General features: G+C 43.8%; 1 protein-coding gene across 1 annotated transcript in view; it reads right to left on the reverse strand.

Annotated features, from left to right (window-relative positions):
* rusc2 (RUN and SH3 domain containing 2) overlaps window positions 1-15,737 on the reverse strand; it is a 129,947-nt gene extending 114,210 nt beyond the window's left edge. Inside the window, exon 1 of the mRNA XM_043688072.2 lies at window positions 15,681-15,737. The gene's annotated coding sequence lies outside the window, so the exon portion shown is untranslated. The remainder of the gene's footprint in view (window positions 1-15,680) is intronic.
* Between the last annotated feature and the right edge of the window lie 429 nt (window positions 15,738-16,166).

Here is a 16,166-nt window from a genome sequence, read left to right on the forward strand (position 1 = left end):
AACAAAGGAGACACATTGGGATGTTGTAAGCAGCTTCAAACTAGACTACTGGGACAAAAAAATGTGAAGTACACAAGGGCAGAACTGGAAGGAACAAAGACCTTCCAGAGAATTGTAGGAATTAAGGAAGAGATTATAAATAAAAGGGAAGGGAAAGTTGGGGAGAGATATGAACAAAAGTTGAGAACGCAATATTTAATGTGGTGCACCTAGTAGATAGTATGCATTGCAGCCACTATGCGCTGGTACTAAACTGAGTGGATTGTGAATGTGGTGTATAAGTTACCAATTGAACAGGTGATTTTGTCCTAGATAGATTCAAGCTTGAGCTGTTGGATCACAACCACCCAAGCAAGTGAAGATATTTTATCATATTGCTGACTTGCATGTTTTGCAAAGGATAGATAGACACTAGGGACAGAAGGCAAGTTACTCACAACAAAATCTCTAATCTCGTCTGTGCTTATTCAAGAAAAACCAGCATGGAATTGTTAAAGGCAAATTGTGTTCAACTAATGGTTATGTTTAAGACCAACCACCACTGGGTGCAGCACCAAGCATGCATGTGCAGAATTAGAGCATGGTAGGCTATGTCACTACAAAGTGAATGAACTACAGCTTCACAAATGAAACCACTTTGTAAACTCATACAATGAATTTGTGACACTAGTGTTATGGACTAGGCCAGACGACTCAAAACATTAAGCAGGTAGCCCCAGACCATAACTTTGCAGTTTGTTTTGGTAAGTGTACAGTGCGAATTACCCAGAGTAAGATAACTAGGTTGACTACTAGATTTTAAAACAGACAAGAATTTATTCACAAAATTACACAATGAAACACAAAGAACAGAATAAAGAACCCCTACAGAACTCAACCTATCCAACTAGACTTTATTATGCTGTTCCGAATATACACAACAGTCTCAATTAGCAAACTCCTGTTAAAAACCAGTATATGCTTACAGATTGAAATTGGGGAGAGAGAGAGAGAAAAAGAGAGAGAGTGAGAGAGAGTTTCCACACAGCTCCCTGTTGAACTTCTCATCAGTTCAAGACTGAACTAAAACTGCTCAGCTCAACTAGAGAGCGGACCACTTCCCTTTCATTACACTGGTCATTTCTAAAGCATGACCACTTTGGCCTGAAGTCTCATCTGTTTACATATAAACAAAAGGCCTCTCCAAATCCTTTTCAACTCTGTACCAAACCAGACTGATCGGAGTCCGGCTCAGACTACCCATAGTGGCAGTAGATATAAAACAAAGACCTGTGGATGTTAGAAACCTGAAAAAAAGCAGAAATTGCTGGAGAAACTCAGCAAGTCTGGCAGCATCGATAGAGAGAAACAGAGTTAATGTTTCAAGTCCAGTGACCCTTCTTCAGAAATGCAAGGAGAATGAAGATAAACTGAAGAATGCAATTCTAAAGGAGATGTAAGAACAGAGACTGAGGTTGCACAAATTATTGAAGGTGGGTAAAAAGGCATACAGGATCCTGGATTTTACAAATAAGGACACAGGCTAAGAAAAGAAAGAAAGAAAGTAACAATGAATATTTTTAAAACATTGTCTTGGCCTTTTGGAAATTGGGATCCTTTTTAAAACTATGTTCTCTTAGTGTTCTATATTTAGTATACCCTGCATGAGTTTTCATTTATTTGTCTTACAGGAAAATTAGCCTTCTACAAACTAAACAAAAAATGTATCAAGTGCCATACTACTAAATCACAAATGTAATGTTTTATTCATTTGTGAGATGTGTGCATCACTGGTTGGACCAGCATTTATTGCCCATCCATAGTTGCCCTTGCAAAGGTGATGATGAGCTGCATTCTTGAGCTGATGTGGTCTACCTGCTTCCACATATACGTAAATAATATTGAGTAAAAGCATGATATTGCATTATGGTTATTAGAGGATTTGAAAGTTATAAGAATGGAAGGCCTAGACCTAGCCACTAAAGGATCTCTTCCTACTGCCAATGGTATTTTCTCAGCAGCAAAGAGAAACTTATATCTGTTGTCCTTATGATAGAATTCCAATAGCTATTGCTGTCACATAGGAGAACCATGAAAGTAAGTTTTCGTTCTTAGAAAGAATAAGAACTAAATTTGAAACAGAAGTAGACAAGGGGACAACAATCATCCTGGCATCATGAGCAGTTGCCCATGATCATTGGCCGAGAGAGTTTAGATGCGTGATTGACACTGTATAGAACAGCAACCCCAAAAATAAGAAATATCAACAGTGCCATCAGCAGTGGGATATCACAGACATTGAGGTTTTTTTTTCTTTTTTTTGTGTGAGACACAGTGAAAGACACAAAGTGCATGAATATTTATTCAAATTCCACCACCAGGAAGATAGGAAAACACCCGGGTGGCCAGTGACAAACACTGCCCTTCACATCAAAGGGCAGTGCTGTGTGATCAAAACAGTGAGGGGGAGGGTAGGGACTAAATCAAAATAGAATTGGAGGGAGAAATGATGCACTCCACTCCCTGCGGCGCCCACCTCTCCCTGAACAACTCCAGGGTGTTGGTCGACACCGCGTGCTCCTTCTCCAAGGACACCCGGGCTCTAACGTAACCGCGGAAGAGGGGCAGGCAGTCGGCCCTAACGACCCCCTCCACGGCCCGCTGCCTGGAACTGTTAATGGCCAGTTTGGCCAGGCCCAGGAGCAGACCCACGAGGAGGTCTTCAGACCTGCCCTCCTTCCTCCGTACCGGGTGCCCAAAGATCAGGAGCGTGGGACTGAAGTGCAGCCAAAAACAGAGGAGAAGGTTTTTAAGAAAATCAAAAAGGGAGTGCAAACGCCCACACCCAATATATACATGGTCCACGGACTCCACAGCGCCACAGAACAAGCAGTTGGGCTGGGAGTCCGTGAACCACTGCAGACTGCGGTTGCAGGGGACTGCTGCGTGCAGCACCCTCCACCCAAGATCCCCGAGAGAAAGGGGGAGGACTCCCGCGTAGAGAGCCCTCCACTGGGGATCCCCACCGCCCGGTGGCAAATGGGCACGCCAAGGCGTGACATTGAGGTTTTATTTTGAGATGCAGCAATCTTAGATTGTAATTAAACATTGTTGAATAATTCTCAAGTAAACCAATGGCTTGGGGCGGCACAGTGGCACTGTAGTTAGCACATCAATTCTAAGTTCAATTCTAGCCTTGGTGACTGTCTGTGTGGACATTCTCCCTGTGTCTGCATGAGTTTCTTCCAGGTGCTCCAGTTTCTTCCCACAGTCCAAATATATGCATGTTACATGGATTGGCCAAACTGACATGTTAAATTGAATCGTAAGTGTTCAGGGATGTGCAGGCATGGTGAGTTAACGATGGTAAATATGTGTTAACTGGGATAGGATGGGACGTTCTTCGGAAAGGCACTGCAGACTCGATGGGTCAAATGGCCTCTGTCTACATTGTAGGGATTGAGGGTGATTTAGCAGTTTGAATAAGAAATTGGCTAGCTGAAAGAAGAGAGAGGGTGGTGGTTGGTGGGAAATGTTCATCCTGGAGTTCAGTTACTAGAGCTGTACTGCAAGGATCGGTTTTGGGTTAGTAAATTTGCGAATGACACTAAAGTCAGTGGAGTCGTGGTTCAGAGGTGACTTAATAGACATACAAGATGATCAGAGGATTAGATAGGGTGGACAGTGAGAGCCTTTTTCCTCAGACAGTTGATGGCTAGCACGATGGCTAGCTTTATACTGAGTGTGATAGATATAGGACAGATTTTAGAGGTAGGTTCTTGACCCAGTGAGTACGAAGAGCATGGAATGTCCTGCCTGCAACAATAGTAGACTCGCCATACTGTAAGGGCATTTAACTGGTAACTGGATAAATATAAGAATGATAATGGAACAGTGTAGATTAGGTGGGCTTCAGATTGGATTCATGGGTGAGTGCAACATCAAAGACCAAAGGGCCTGTATTGCGCTGTAATGTTTTAATGTTCTATGTGATTTTGCGTTTGATAGAGATAGCTGTTTACTAAAAACTTTGATTCTGAAAACCAATGCAGCTGGAACAAAAGAGTGATGGAATTACAAGTCTATTCTTTATAGATTCGATGAACATTCAGAAGGGCAAGATCAAACTTTTAAAAAGTCCATAATAAAGTGGACTTTCTCAACCATATGTGCAACGTACAGCTGAATAATAAAAAAAGACAAGGAGTCTCGGGAACAAGTTATAAAAGTTACACATTCAATGAAAATAGGAGATGGAAACATGCAATGAAAGAAACAAAAACATTTAACAAGACAGAGTTACATCCAGAGAATGTGAAATTCAAGAAAAGTAGAGGATGAGTAAATTAGAGAATTAATTCAACCAAAAAAACTTGCTTCTCCTGAAGCAGATCACATCCCTTATATAGCCAAACTTTAAAATCTCCAGACAGAAATTAGTCAAGAATGAGCAGTTATTTATGTATTCTCAGCCAGTAGGAAAAAGTGACCTTGATACATGTTAAGAAAGCAAGTGCAAGAATGGTTTCCCAGGTGATTTCAGGCATTGTTGGACAGTGTAGTTGAAAGTAAACCCTTGCACAGTGAAGCAAAACTGGTTTGTGTGATCACAAGAGCCATGGCAAAAACTAAGCCAGAGAGAGACAAAAAGGGAACACTGGGTACAGTTAAAGAGGAGTTCACAAATAATCCAGGCCCATAAGATCAGAAGACATAGGGGCAGAAATTAGAATTCAGCCCAATGAGTCTGCTCCGCTATTCAATCATGGCTGATAACTTTCCCAACCCCATTCTCCCGCTTTCTCCCCATAACCTTTGATCCCATTGTCAATCAAATACCTATCTATTTGTCTTAAATATACTCAATGACCTGGCCTCCATAGCCCTCTGTGGCAAACAATTCCATAGATTCACCACACTCCGGCTGAAGACATTTCTCCTCATCTCTGTTCTAAAGAGTCTTCCCCTTACTTTAATACTGTGCCCTCGGGTTCTCATCCCACCTGCTAATGGAAACATCTCCCCAACATCCACTCCATCCAGGCTCTTCAGTATTTTGTAAGTTTCAATTAGTACCCCATCTCATTCTTTTAAATTCCATCGAATATAGAGCCAGAGTCCTCAAACCCCTGTCATCAGCAGAAGCTCGGACCATGAGAGAAGATCTGGACGTTAAATCAAATCTGAGTTGTATTGTCACGTGAACCCAAGTACAGGAATACAGTGAAAACCATACAGAGTCACCATTCTCCTGCGCCATCTTAGAATACAATAGTTAGAATTAAAAACTAGCAGAAATTAAAGAAACCAAAACAAATGAAAACGAAAATGTCCAGATCACCGTTGCCTCCGCTGCCAAGAGTCTTGAGCTGGACTCACCAACACCACCTGCACTGGACCCACCATTGCTACCACCTCGCCACCACCTGCATCAGACCCAACAATGTCAAGGTCACCACATTCTGGCACCATTACACATTGCTGGGCCCATCTTGCCAACACCACCATCTTGCGATCACTTGAAGTGTCAGAATCCATAACCTTCCTGAACAAATGCAAGTGTGTAACCATTGGAACCAGCGCTGACATCAAAGACACCAATGTCGATGCTAAAATGCCCAAATCTACAAGTCTGGGATGAGATGATCTTGTGCTAACATAGCCCGAGAACAGGTAGGTAATAACTTTTGCAGGAGTTCTGGAAATGCTCACATACCAGATGTTGAGCCCCCTTGTCCAACCAGAAATCAGGATCACCTAACAACCTTGTGCAAAAAAGGGATATCAAAAATTATTGCTTACACTGCAATCAGCTGGGTCCTGACATTCGTGATTACCATCGTAAACAGGATGTTGAAGAGCCTAACAAAGAGAACATGTTCTGATGCCCATCTCCTTCCCTCTTGTACGTACCAGTTCTACCCAGTCTAATTGTGTTAAGCCAAATGAGAGATAGCAATAAAGGCCATGAGGATCAGACAGGGTACTTAATAGGATTACTGCAGTCATGACTGTAAAGGCCTCCTAGGTCTTCTCTCCAATACAATGGTTGTGGAAGATCAGTAGTTTGTCCGGTTGATAGGGAAGGCCTTCAGGTTTAATGCTAGCTGACTCCCATGCAACCATTATCCAGGACCCCTGTCCAGATGCCACAAAAGGCTCATCCACAAACTAAGTATTTTCAAAAACAGGATGTTGTTCACATACAATGAAAAAATTATGAACATCCATTTAAAAAGTGAATTTCTAAGTGCTGTTAAAAAAAATTCAACATGTTCCCAAACGATATAAATAAGCGAAGGTTTTCCCGACATGCAATTTGAATGCAACATTTGTTTTAATTTCCAGGAGGAAAACAAACTATGAAGAGGTGAGCAAAAAAGAAAACCAAAATGAAGTGCAACATGACATCATTTTGTGAATGTTTTGCCTCAATCCTCCTCGGAGTTAATTCTTTCTCACGAGTTATAAGATTTTTAAAACTGTCACTTTATATATACCTGGACGTGTGATTTTTGCACAGGACGAAATTTTGGACATTTCCAAATTTACGGATATGTTTGAACATTATTAAACCAGTGAGCTTCTTCAAGAACCACAAACAATTTTGATTTTTGTTTTTTAAACAGGTCACAAAAACCACTCAAGAACACAGCGAAAGACCCAAAAGTCATAGTCATAGAGATGAACAGCATGGAAACAGACCCTTTGCTCCAACTCGTCCATGCCGACCAGATATCCCAACCCAATCTAGTCCCACCTGCCAGCACCTGGCCCATATCCCTCCTATTCATAAACCCAACCAGATGCCTTTCAAATGTTGCAATTGTACTAGCCTTGCTGCTGCCTCACAGCACCAGGGTCCCCGGTTCAATTCCAGCCTCGGGCGACTGTCTGTATGGAATTTGCACATTCTCTCAGTGTCTGTGTGGGTTTCCTCCGGGTGCTCCAGTTTCCTCGCACAGTCCAAAGATGTGCAAGACAGGTGAATTGGCCATGCTAAATTGCCCATAGTGCTAGGTGCATTAGTCAGAGGGAAATGGGTCTGGGTGGGTTACTATTCGGAGGGTCGGTGTGAACTGGTTGGGCCGAATGGCCTGTTTCCACACTGTAGGGAATTGAATCTAAATAAAAATCCACCACTTCCTCTGGCAGCTCATTCCATACACGTCCCATCCTCTGCGTGAAAAGAATTGCCCCTTAGGTCTCTTTTATATCTTTCCCCTCTCACCCTAAACCTATGCCCTCTAGTTCTGGACTGCCCCACCCCAGCGAAAAGACATTGTCTATTTACCCTATCCATGCCCCTCATAATTTTGTAAACCTCTATAAGGTCACCCCTCAGCCTCCAACACTCAAGGGAAAACAGCCCCAGCCTGTTGAGCCTCTCCCTACAGCTCAAATCCTCCAACCTTGGCAACATCCTTGTAAATATTTTCTGAACCCTTTCAAGTTTCACAACATCCTTCCGATAGGAAGGAGATCAGAATTGCACACAATATTCCAACAGTGGCCTAACCAATGTCCTGTACAGCTGCAACATGACCTCCCAACACCTGTACTCAATACTCTGACCAATAAAGGACAGCATACCAAATGCCTTCTTCACTATCCTATCTACCTGTGACTCCACTTTCAAGGAGCTATGAACCTGCACTCCAAGGTCTCTTTGTTCAGCAACACTCCCTAGGACCTTACCATTAAGTGTATAAATCCTGCTAAGATTTGCTTTCCCAAAATGCAGCACCTCGCATTTATCTGAATTAAACTCTATCTGCCACTTCTCAGCCCATTGACCCATCTGGTCAAGATCCTGTTGTAATCGGAGGTAACCCTCTTCGCTGTCCACTACACCTCCAATTTTGGTGGCATCTGCAAACTTACTAACTATACCTCTTATGCTCACATCCAAATCATTTACATAAATGATGAAAAGTAGTGGACTCTTGTGGCACTCCACTAGTCACAGGCCTCCAGTCTGAAAAACAACCCTCCACCACCACCCTCTGTCTTCTACCTTTGAGCCAGTTCTGTATCCAAATGGCTAGTTCTCCCTGTATTCCATGAGCTCTAACCTTACTAACCAGTCTCCCATGGGGAACCTTGTCGAATGCCTTACTGAAGTCCATATAGATCACATCTACCGCTCTGCTCTCATCAATCCTCTGTTACTTCCTCAAAAAACTCAATCAAGTTTGTGAGACATAATTTGCCATGCACAAAGCCATGTTGACTATCCCTAATCAGTCTTTGACTTTCCAAATACATATACATCCTGTCCCTCAGGATTCCCTCCAACAACGTGCCCACCACTGACACCAGGTTAATTGGTTGTCCTTACCACTTTTCTTAAACAGTGGCACCACGTTGGCCAACTTCCAGTCTTCCGGCACCTCACCTGTGACTATCAATGATACAAATATCTCAGCAAGGGGCCCAGCAATCACTTCCCTAGCTTCCCACAAAGTTCTGGGGTAGACCTGATCAGGTCCTGGGATTTATCCACTTTTATGCATTGTGCATTTCAAGACATCCAGCACTTCCTCCTCTGTAACATGGACATTTTTCAAGATGTCACCATCTACTTCCCTACATTCTATATCTTCCATGTCCTTTTCCACAGTAAATACTAATGCAAAGTACTCGTTTAGTATCTCCCCCATTTTTTTTTGGCTTCACACAAAGGCCGCCTTGCTGATCTTTGATGGGCCCTATTCTCTCCCTAGTTACCCTTTTGTCCTTCATGTATTTGTAAAAACCATTTGGATTCTCCTTAATTCTATTTGCCAAAGCTATCTCATGTTCCCTTTTTGCCCTCCTGATTTCCATCTTAAGTATACTCCTACTGCCTTTATACTCTGAGGATTCACTCGATCTATTCTGTCTATACGTGACATATGCTTCCTTCTTTTTCTTAACCAATCCCTCAATTTCTTTAGTCATCTTGCGGATTTTGGAATTTATCTGTGAACATCAAATGCTAAAGGTTTTCAGAGACTTTGCCTTAACCAGTCTGGCCGTCTGTTATTTTTGAAGTCAACGTGTTTGAGAATGAGAGAACCCTGAACTGACTGTGGTCAATTGTATCTATTGTACAAAGACAAAACTTAAAGCCAACAAACATGAACATGATTTGTTTAGAAACAATGATCCAGTTGATGCACAATAGAGTTCATCACTGCCAGGACCGAACTGTAGTCGGGGCACTGAGTATAACTGGTTTATTAAGTACAGGGCTTTTAAATTAAATGGCAGCAACATTCAGCAGTCTTAGACTTGAAATCGCTGTTTTCCTTTGAAACAGGAGGAGTGAGAGCCAGGAAACAGTGGGCTGTATGGAATGAAAAAAATTTAAAAGCAAAGCTGCTTTGGGCTCTTTTCATAATAACTTTCAACAAAAAGTTAATCACAGGCCAAATAAATTTTGTGACTTCACATAAGCAACCAATTAATGTTAATCAAAGTACTTGAGTTGTCTCAGTCTTATTATGTCATACTGATTATCTGACATTCAGTACTGAAAGAACAGCATTCTCTCCTCCAATGTGGGGAAGATTACCACTCTCTACAGTCACTGTTTGTGCTAACAACTGAAGACAGTGGCAATCTTCCCAACAAGTCGTGTTAGTTCTTTAGTGACTGACTTCATTCTATTGCTAACAACTGACACAAGCTGAACCAAACTGCCTGCAATCATGGTTGCACATTTAGCCCTGCATTAAGCTTCGAGCTAAATAGTGATAAAGGTTAAGATCATCAGCTTCCAGCTTCATAACATTGCCCAACTATGCCCCTGCTTCAGCTTATCTACCAGTAAACTCCTCATTCATCATTTCCTTATTTCAGGATTTATCTATTCTCGGCTAGTTTCCAATTTTTATTCTCACACTGACTTGAGTTCATCTAATATTCTACTGCCAATATTCTAAATCAGGAAATGGTCTGGCTCCCCATTCAGGACCACATCCATTTTAACATTTTAAACCTCAATATTTCTTGTGAGAAAAAAAAATCCAACTCTTCAAAGCTATTAGGCCTACATGGGGAGTTTGGAAGTGTAAATCAAATAGTCGTTCCTCTGAAACTGTCATAAGATCTTTATGTTGCTAGATTATGTGAAGAGACCAAAATAAGAGTATTTTTGGATAAACCCAAGTCTTTTACAACAACGTTATGACTCCTCCAAATCAAACTGTCGATTACTCCCAAGATCAGATATGTTTGCCAGTTTCAAGAGTACATCAAGGAATATGCTGGTCCAAATTTTGGGCTCAGGCCAGAGAAAGGCCTAACACACTACAGAGACATCCTTATTTTCAAATCTGGCCAGGTTATCCCCCCTGTTATTCAGGGCATGAGAACATGGACAGTGCCTAGAGGCCTTAGCGTTAATTAGGCCAGAGGAATCGCCAGGTTTCCTAGGTATGCTACAACTGGGCATTAGTCTGTACTGCTGTTTGTATTCATGTGCAACAGCAGCACTATCAAGCATGACTGGCATGATGCTATCATGCAGATATTAGGGTTCTTTGAGTATTTTCATTTTTCTCTCATTCAAAAAATACTTTTTACTGAGTTTTCAAAGGCCAGAGGCAGCAGAATTAATATTGGCATAAATAGCAACAGTTATTTTACAATTTATTAAATTAGTATAATGATTTTTAAATACAGTGATTGAACAGAGGGTATACAGTGGGTGCTTCTATATCACAACCATATTATAAGTTATACAGTAAAATAAATTTAAGTGAATTGCATTGAAATACTAGATGAATTACTGCAATGATCATGAGAAGTGGTGAACCTTTATTCCCATTTTATTACTCTCACTGACTGTATTAACGTACTATTACTTACATTCAAAAGCTACAAAAATATTGTTTTAAAATATCAAACTTATAAATATTGAAAAAAAAATCACAAAATTGCCAACATAACAAAACTCTGTAGCAATAGAAGAAAAGAAAATGACAAACTGAAATGCTGAAATAAAAAAAAAGGAGGTATTGGAAATGCACAAATCACTCAATATCTGCAAAGCACAAATTGTTCCAGGAATACAGATACTGATTATAGACACTAACCTATACCTCAAAGAAAAACAGCAATTGCTGGAGAAACTCAATAGGTTTGGGTGCATTTGTGGAGAGAAACAGAGTTAATGTTTCGAGGCCAGTGATCCTTAGTTTTGAAGAAGAGTCACTGGACTTGAAACATGAACTCTGTTTATCTCACCACAGATTCCACTACATTTTTCCAGCAATTTCTGCTTTTGTTTGTTTCAGATCTCCAGCATCTGCAGTTTTTGATTTTATTTAAGTTTAAATATTGTATCCAATTCATCAATGAGTCCCAGCAAAACTAGAGTCAATGGAATTCGGGGAAACATTATCCATCCATTGGAGTCATAACTAGACAAGATAGTCTTGGTTGTTTGATGTCAATTATTTCAGTCACAGAGATCACAACAGTTCCTCAGGCTGGTGCCATTGGCCCCAACATCTTCAGCTACTTCCCTCCATCAGAAGTGGGATATTCACTGATCATGACACAACATACAGTACCATTCACAATTCCATAGATATTCAAATAGTTCACTGTATTTGCGATTTTAGAGAAGATTTGTAGCCCAGGTTGAGATTCAAGTTATAAGCTTGCTCGCTGAGCTGGCAGATTTGTTTTTTCATCACCATGCTAGGTAACATCATTAGTGAACCTCAGGTGAAGCACTGGTGTTCTGTTCAACTTTCTATTTATGTGTCTTGGTCTGTTAAGGTGGGTGATATCATTTTTCTCAGAGGTTGGTAAATGGGGTCCAAATCGATGTGTTTATTGATGGAGCTCCAGTTTGAATACCAGTTTAAACAGGCCACAACACACTGCAGCACCCAGGGACTACGAGCAGAAGAAAAATACTTTCACAGTGTATTCAAGAAGAACGGGTACTCAATATACACAGTCTGCCAATTCTTAAACAACAAACTCAAATAAACAGACATAATACACCCAGAAACTCAAGCCACACTATCACACAAAGACATCTCGGAGATGATGACCAGACTACTTTGACCCCTTGGCATCATGGTAGCCCACAAACCTACCAACACACACTGAAACAGCTACTGATAAATCTAAAGGACCCTGTACCAACAACCAGCAAAACAAATGTCATTTACAAAATACCCTGCAAGGACTGTAACAAACATTACATCGGACAGAAAACTAGCCACTGGATACACGAACACCAACTAGCCACCAAAAGACACGACCCACGAACCACTAGTATCCTTACATACTGATGACGATGGACACCACTTTGACTGGGACAACACATCTATCCAAGGACAGGCTAAACAGAGAATTCCTAGAGGCCTGCCATTCAAACCTGAACTCCATAAATAAGCACATTGATTTAGAACCCTTTTACCAACCTTTGAGAAAAAGAACCAGAAATGATACCACCCACCTTAGGAGACAAAGACTCATAAATAGAAAGCAGGACAGAACACCAAAACTTCACCGTAGGTTCAATAATGATGTTGAAAATGTGTTGCTGGAAAAGCGCAGCAGGTCAGGCAGCATGCAGGAAACAGGAGAATCGACGTTTCGGGCATAAGCCCTTCTTCAGGAATGAGGAAAGTGTATCCAGCAGGCTAAGATAAAAGGTAGGGAGGAGGGACTTGGGGGAGGGGCGTTGGAAATGCGATAGGTGGAAAGAGGTCAAGGTGAGGGTGATAGGTCAGACTTGGGTGGGGGCGGAGAGGTCAGGAAGAAGATTGCAAGTTAGGAAGGCGGTGCTGAGTTCGATGGATTTGACTGAGACACAGTGGGGGGAGGGGGAATGAGGAAACTGGTGAAATCCGAGTTCATCCCTTGTGGTTGGAGGGTTCCTAGGCGGAAGATGAGGCGCTCTTCCTCCAACCGTCGTGTTGTTGTGGTCTGGTGATGGAGGAGTCCAAAGACCTGCATATCCTTGGTGGAGTGGGAGGGGGAGTTGAAGTGTTGAGCCACAGGGTGGTTGGGTTGGTTGGTCCGGGTGTCCCAGAGGTGTTCTCTGAAACGCTCCGCAAGTAGGCGGCCTGTCTCCCCAATATAGAGGAGGCCACATCGGGTGCAGAGGATACAATAGATGATGTGTGTGGAGGTGCAGGTGAATTTGTGGCGGATATGGAAGTTTCCTTTGGGGCCTTGGAGGGAGGTGAGGGGGGAGGTGTGGGCGCAAGTCTTGCACCTCCTGCAGTTGCAGGGGAAGGTGCCGGGAGTGGAGGTTGGGTTGGTGGGGGGTGTGGATCTGACGAGGGAGTCACGGAGGGAATGGTCTTTACGGAATGCTGATAGGGGAGGGGAGGGAAACGGTGGTGGGGTCCGTTTGGAGGTGGCGGAAATGACGGCGGATGATACGCTGTACATGGAGATTGGTGAGGTGGTAGGTGAGGACCAGTGGGGTTCTGTCCTGGTGGCGGTTGGAGGGGCGGGGCTCAAGGGAGGAGGAGCAGGAAGTGGAAGAGATGCGGTGGAGGGCATCGTCGACCACGTCAGGGGGGGAAATTGCAGTCCTTGAAAAAGGAACCATGTCGGGGGGGAAATCGCGGTCCACCGCATCTCTTCCACTTCCCGCTCCCCCGCCGTTGAACCCCGCCCCTCCAACCGCCACCAGGATCCACCGCATCTCTTCCACTTCCCGCTCCTCCTCCCTTGAGCCCCGCCCCTCCAACCGCCACCAGGCCAGAACCCCACTGGTCCTCACCTACCACCCCACCAATCTCCATGTACAGCGTATCATCCGCCATCATTTCCGCCACCTCCAAACGGACCCCACCACCAAGGATATATTTCCCTCCCCTCCCCTATCAGCATTCCGTAAAGACCACTCCCTCCGTGACTCCCTCATCAGATCCACACCCCCCACCAACCCAACCTCCACTCCCGGCACCTTCCCCTGCAACCGCAGGAGGTGCAAGACGCGCCCACACCTCCCCCCTCACCTCCCTCCAAGGCCCCAAAGGAAACTTCCATATCCGCCACAGATTCACCTGCACCTCCACACACATCATCTATTGTATCCTCTGCACCCGATGTGGCCTCCTCTATATTGGGGAGACAAGCCGCCTACTTGCGGAGCGTTTCAGAGAACACCTCTGAGACACCCGGACCAACCAACCCAACCACCCTGTGGCTCAACATTTCAACTCCCCCTCCCACTCCACCAAGGATATGCAGGTCTTTGGACTCCTCCATCACCAGACCACAACAACACGACGGTTGGAGGAAGAGCGCCTCATCTTCCGCCTAGGAACCCTCCAGCCACAAGGGATGAACTCGGATTTTACCAGTTTCCTCATTTCCCCTCCCCCCACTGTGTCTCAGTCAAATCCATCGAACTCAGCACCGCCTTCCTAACCTGCAATCTTCTTCCTGACCTCTCCGCCCCCACCCAAGTCTGACCTATCACCCTCACCTTGACCTCTTTCCACCTATCGCATTTCCAACGCCCCTCCCCCAAGTCCCTCCTCCCTACCTTTTATCTTAGCCTGCTGGACACACTTTCCTCATTCCTGAAGAAGGGCTTATGCCCGAAACGTCGATTCTCCTGTTTCCTGCATGCTGCCTGACTTGCTGCGCTGTTCCAGCAACACATTTTCAGCTCTGATCTCCAGCATCTGCAGACCTCACTTTCTCCTCAATAATGATGTTACCTAACAGGGTGATGAAATGTCTGAAAATAAACCTGCCAGCTCAGCAAGCAAAAGTACAACCTGAGTCCAACTGTATAAACTGCAAGACCTAGACAGCATTCAAGCTTGAGTTGATAAGTAACAAATGGCATTCATACCACAAAAATATCAATCAATGTTCATCTCCCATGACAGACAATCTAACTACTTCCTGTCCTGGAATATTATGTCTACATGAGGAATTTGCAGGTGTAAATCCAATGGGTATCCCTCTGAAACCGTCATCGGGCCTTTATATTGCTAGATTATGTCAAGGGACCAAATATGAGTAATTGCAGCAAAATCTATCTTTTACAACAACAGTAGGATTCCTCCAAATCAATCAGTTGACCGTTTTCAATCATGAAAGGTGAACTGGGCCAAATACATAAATAAGGGGACTAAATGTGCAGGCTTAAAAATGTCTTGCTGCCCACATTTAAACCCATTTGTAAAATTCACTTTAATATCCGGTTGGTATTAGAATAGAAGTTGCTCGATTGCAAATCCTTTCTGAAAAATATCTGATAGCAGTCTGCCCCTAGGTTCAGCAGTGAACTGATTAGAGGCCCGGAACAAACAAAAACAGCAAATTGATGGGGTAACCCAGCAGCAATATCAATAGAAATAAACTAAAACATGTTTTTATCCAGTCATTCCGATCAATTGTCTGTTCAATTCTTCTTGTATGCATACCTCCCTCAGAAACAAAATGAGATCATTGTGCAAAGATAACTGGTGAAATAGTTCACTTTCATCCAAATCTCCACAATGTGCTGTGTCCCAATAAATTTCAAAACATAGCGGGCGGGAGTTAGCCTGCAGCCCCGGCTCCGTGTCCAAGCTGGCCTTCAGCTGGAATAAACAAGGGGAAACAGCCCGAGGCCGGAGAATATCCCAGGGGGAGAGGTAACAAAGACATCCGGAACCCTCTCCCTCCCCATCCGCGCCCCTGATCCATAATCCCCGGTGCCTAACCTCACTCACCAGCCTCTCGGCCGCGACCGCCGTCTCCCCGGTGACAAGAACCCGACAGGACGTCACAACATCTCTGCCCGAGTACCAATCACAGAGCGATCCACACCCCATCGCCCCGCCCCCGTAAGTTTCCCCTTCCCGTTACCAGTGGCTCCGTCCCCAGCCCGTCACGGCCCCCCTACCGTTACCATTGGCCCCTCCCAGTCCGCTGCCCGACACCACAGGCTCCTCCCCCTCCCAAACCGCGTCACTGTCCCCCAGCCGTCACATCTGGATCCTGTTGCAGGAATTCGCAAACACGGTCACAGTCACATAACCGTCACCACATCCGGGATACAACCCCTTTTATTCCGACACAGTAAGCTATGGCAGATATTTAAGGAGGTAATTCATGATTCAACAAAGCAAAAAAAAACCTGGTCAGGGCGTAAGATTCTAAGAGAGGGATAAACCAACAGTGCCTAACGAAGGATGTTAGGGAGGGTGTTCTCAAGT

The sequence above is a fragment of the Chiloscyllium plagiosum genome, unplaced genomic scaffold, assembly GCF_037043375.1.
Source record: "Chiloscyllium plagiosum isolate Xiang-an unplaced genomic scaffold, Cpla_swu_hap1 HiC_scaffold_1, whole genome shotgun sequence".
Taxonomy (NCBI): Eukaryota; Metazoa; Chordata; class Chondrichthyes; order Orectolobiformes; family Hemiscylliidae; genus Chiloscyllium; species Chiloscyllium plagiosum.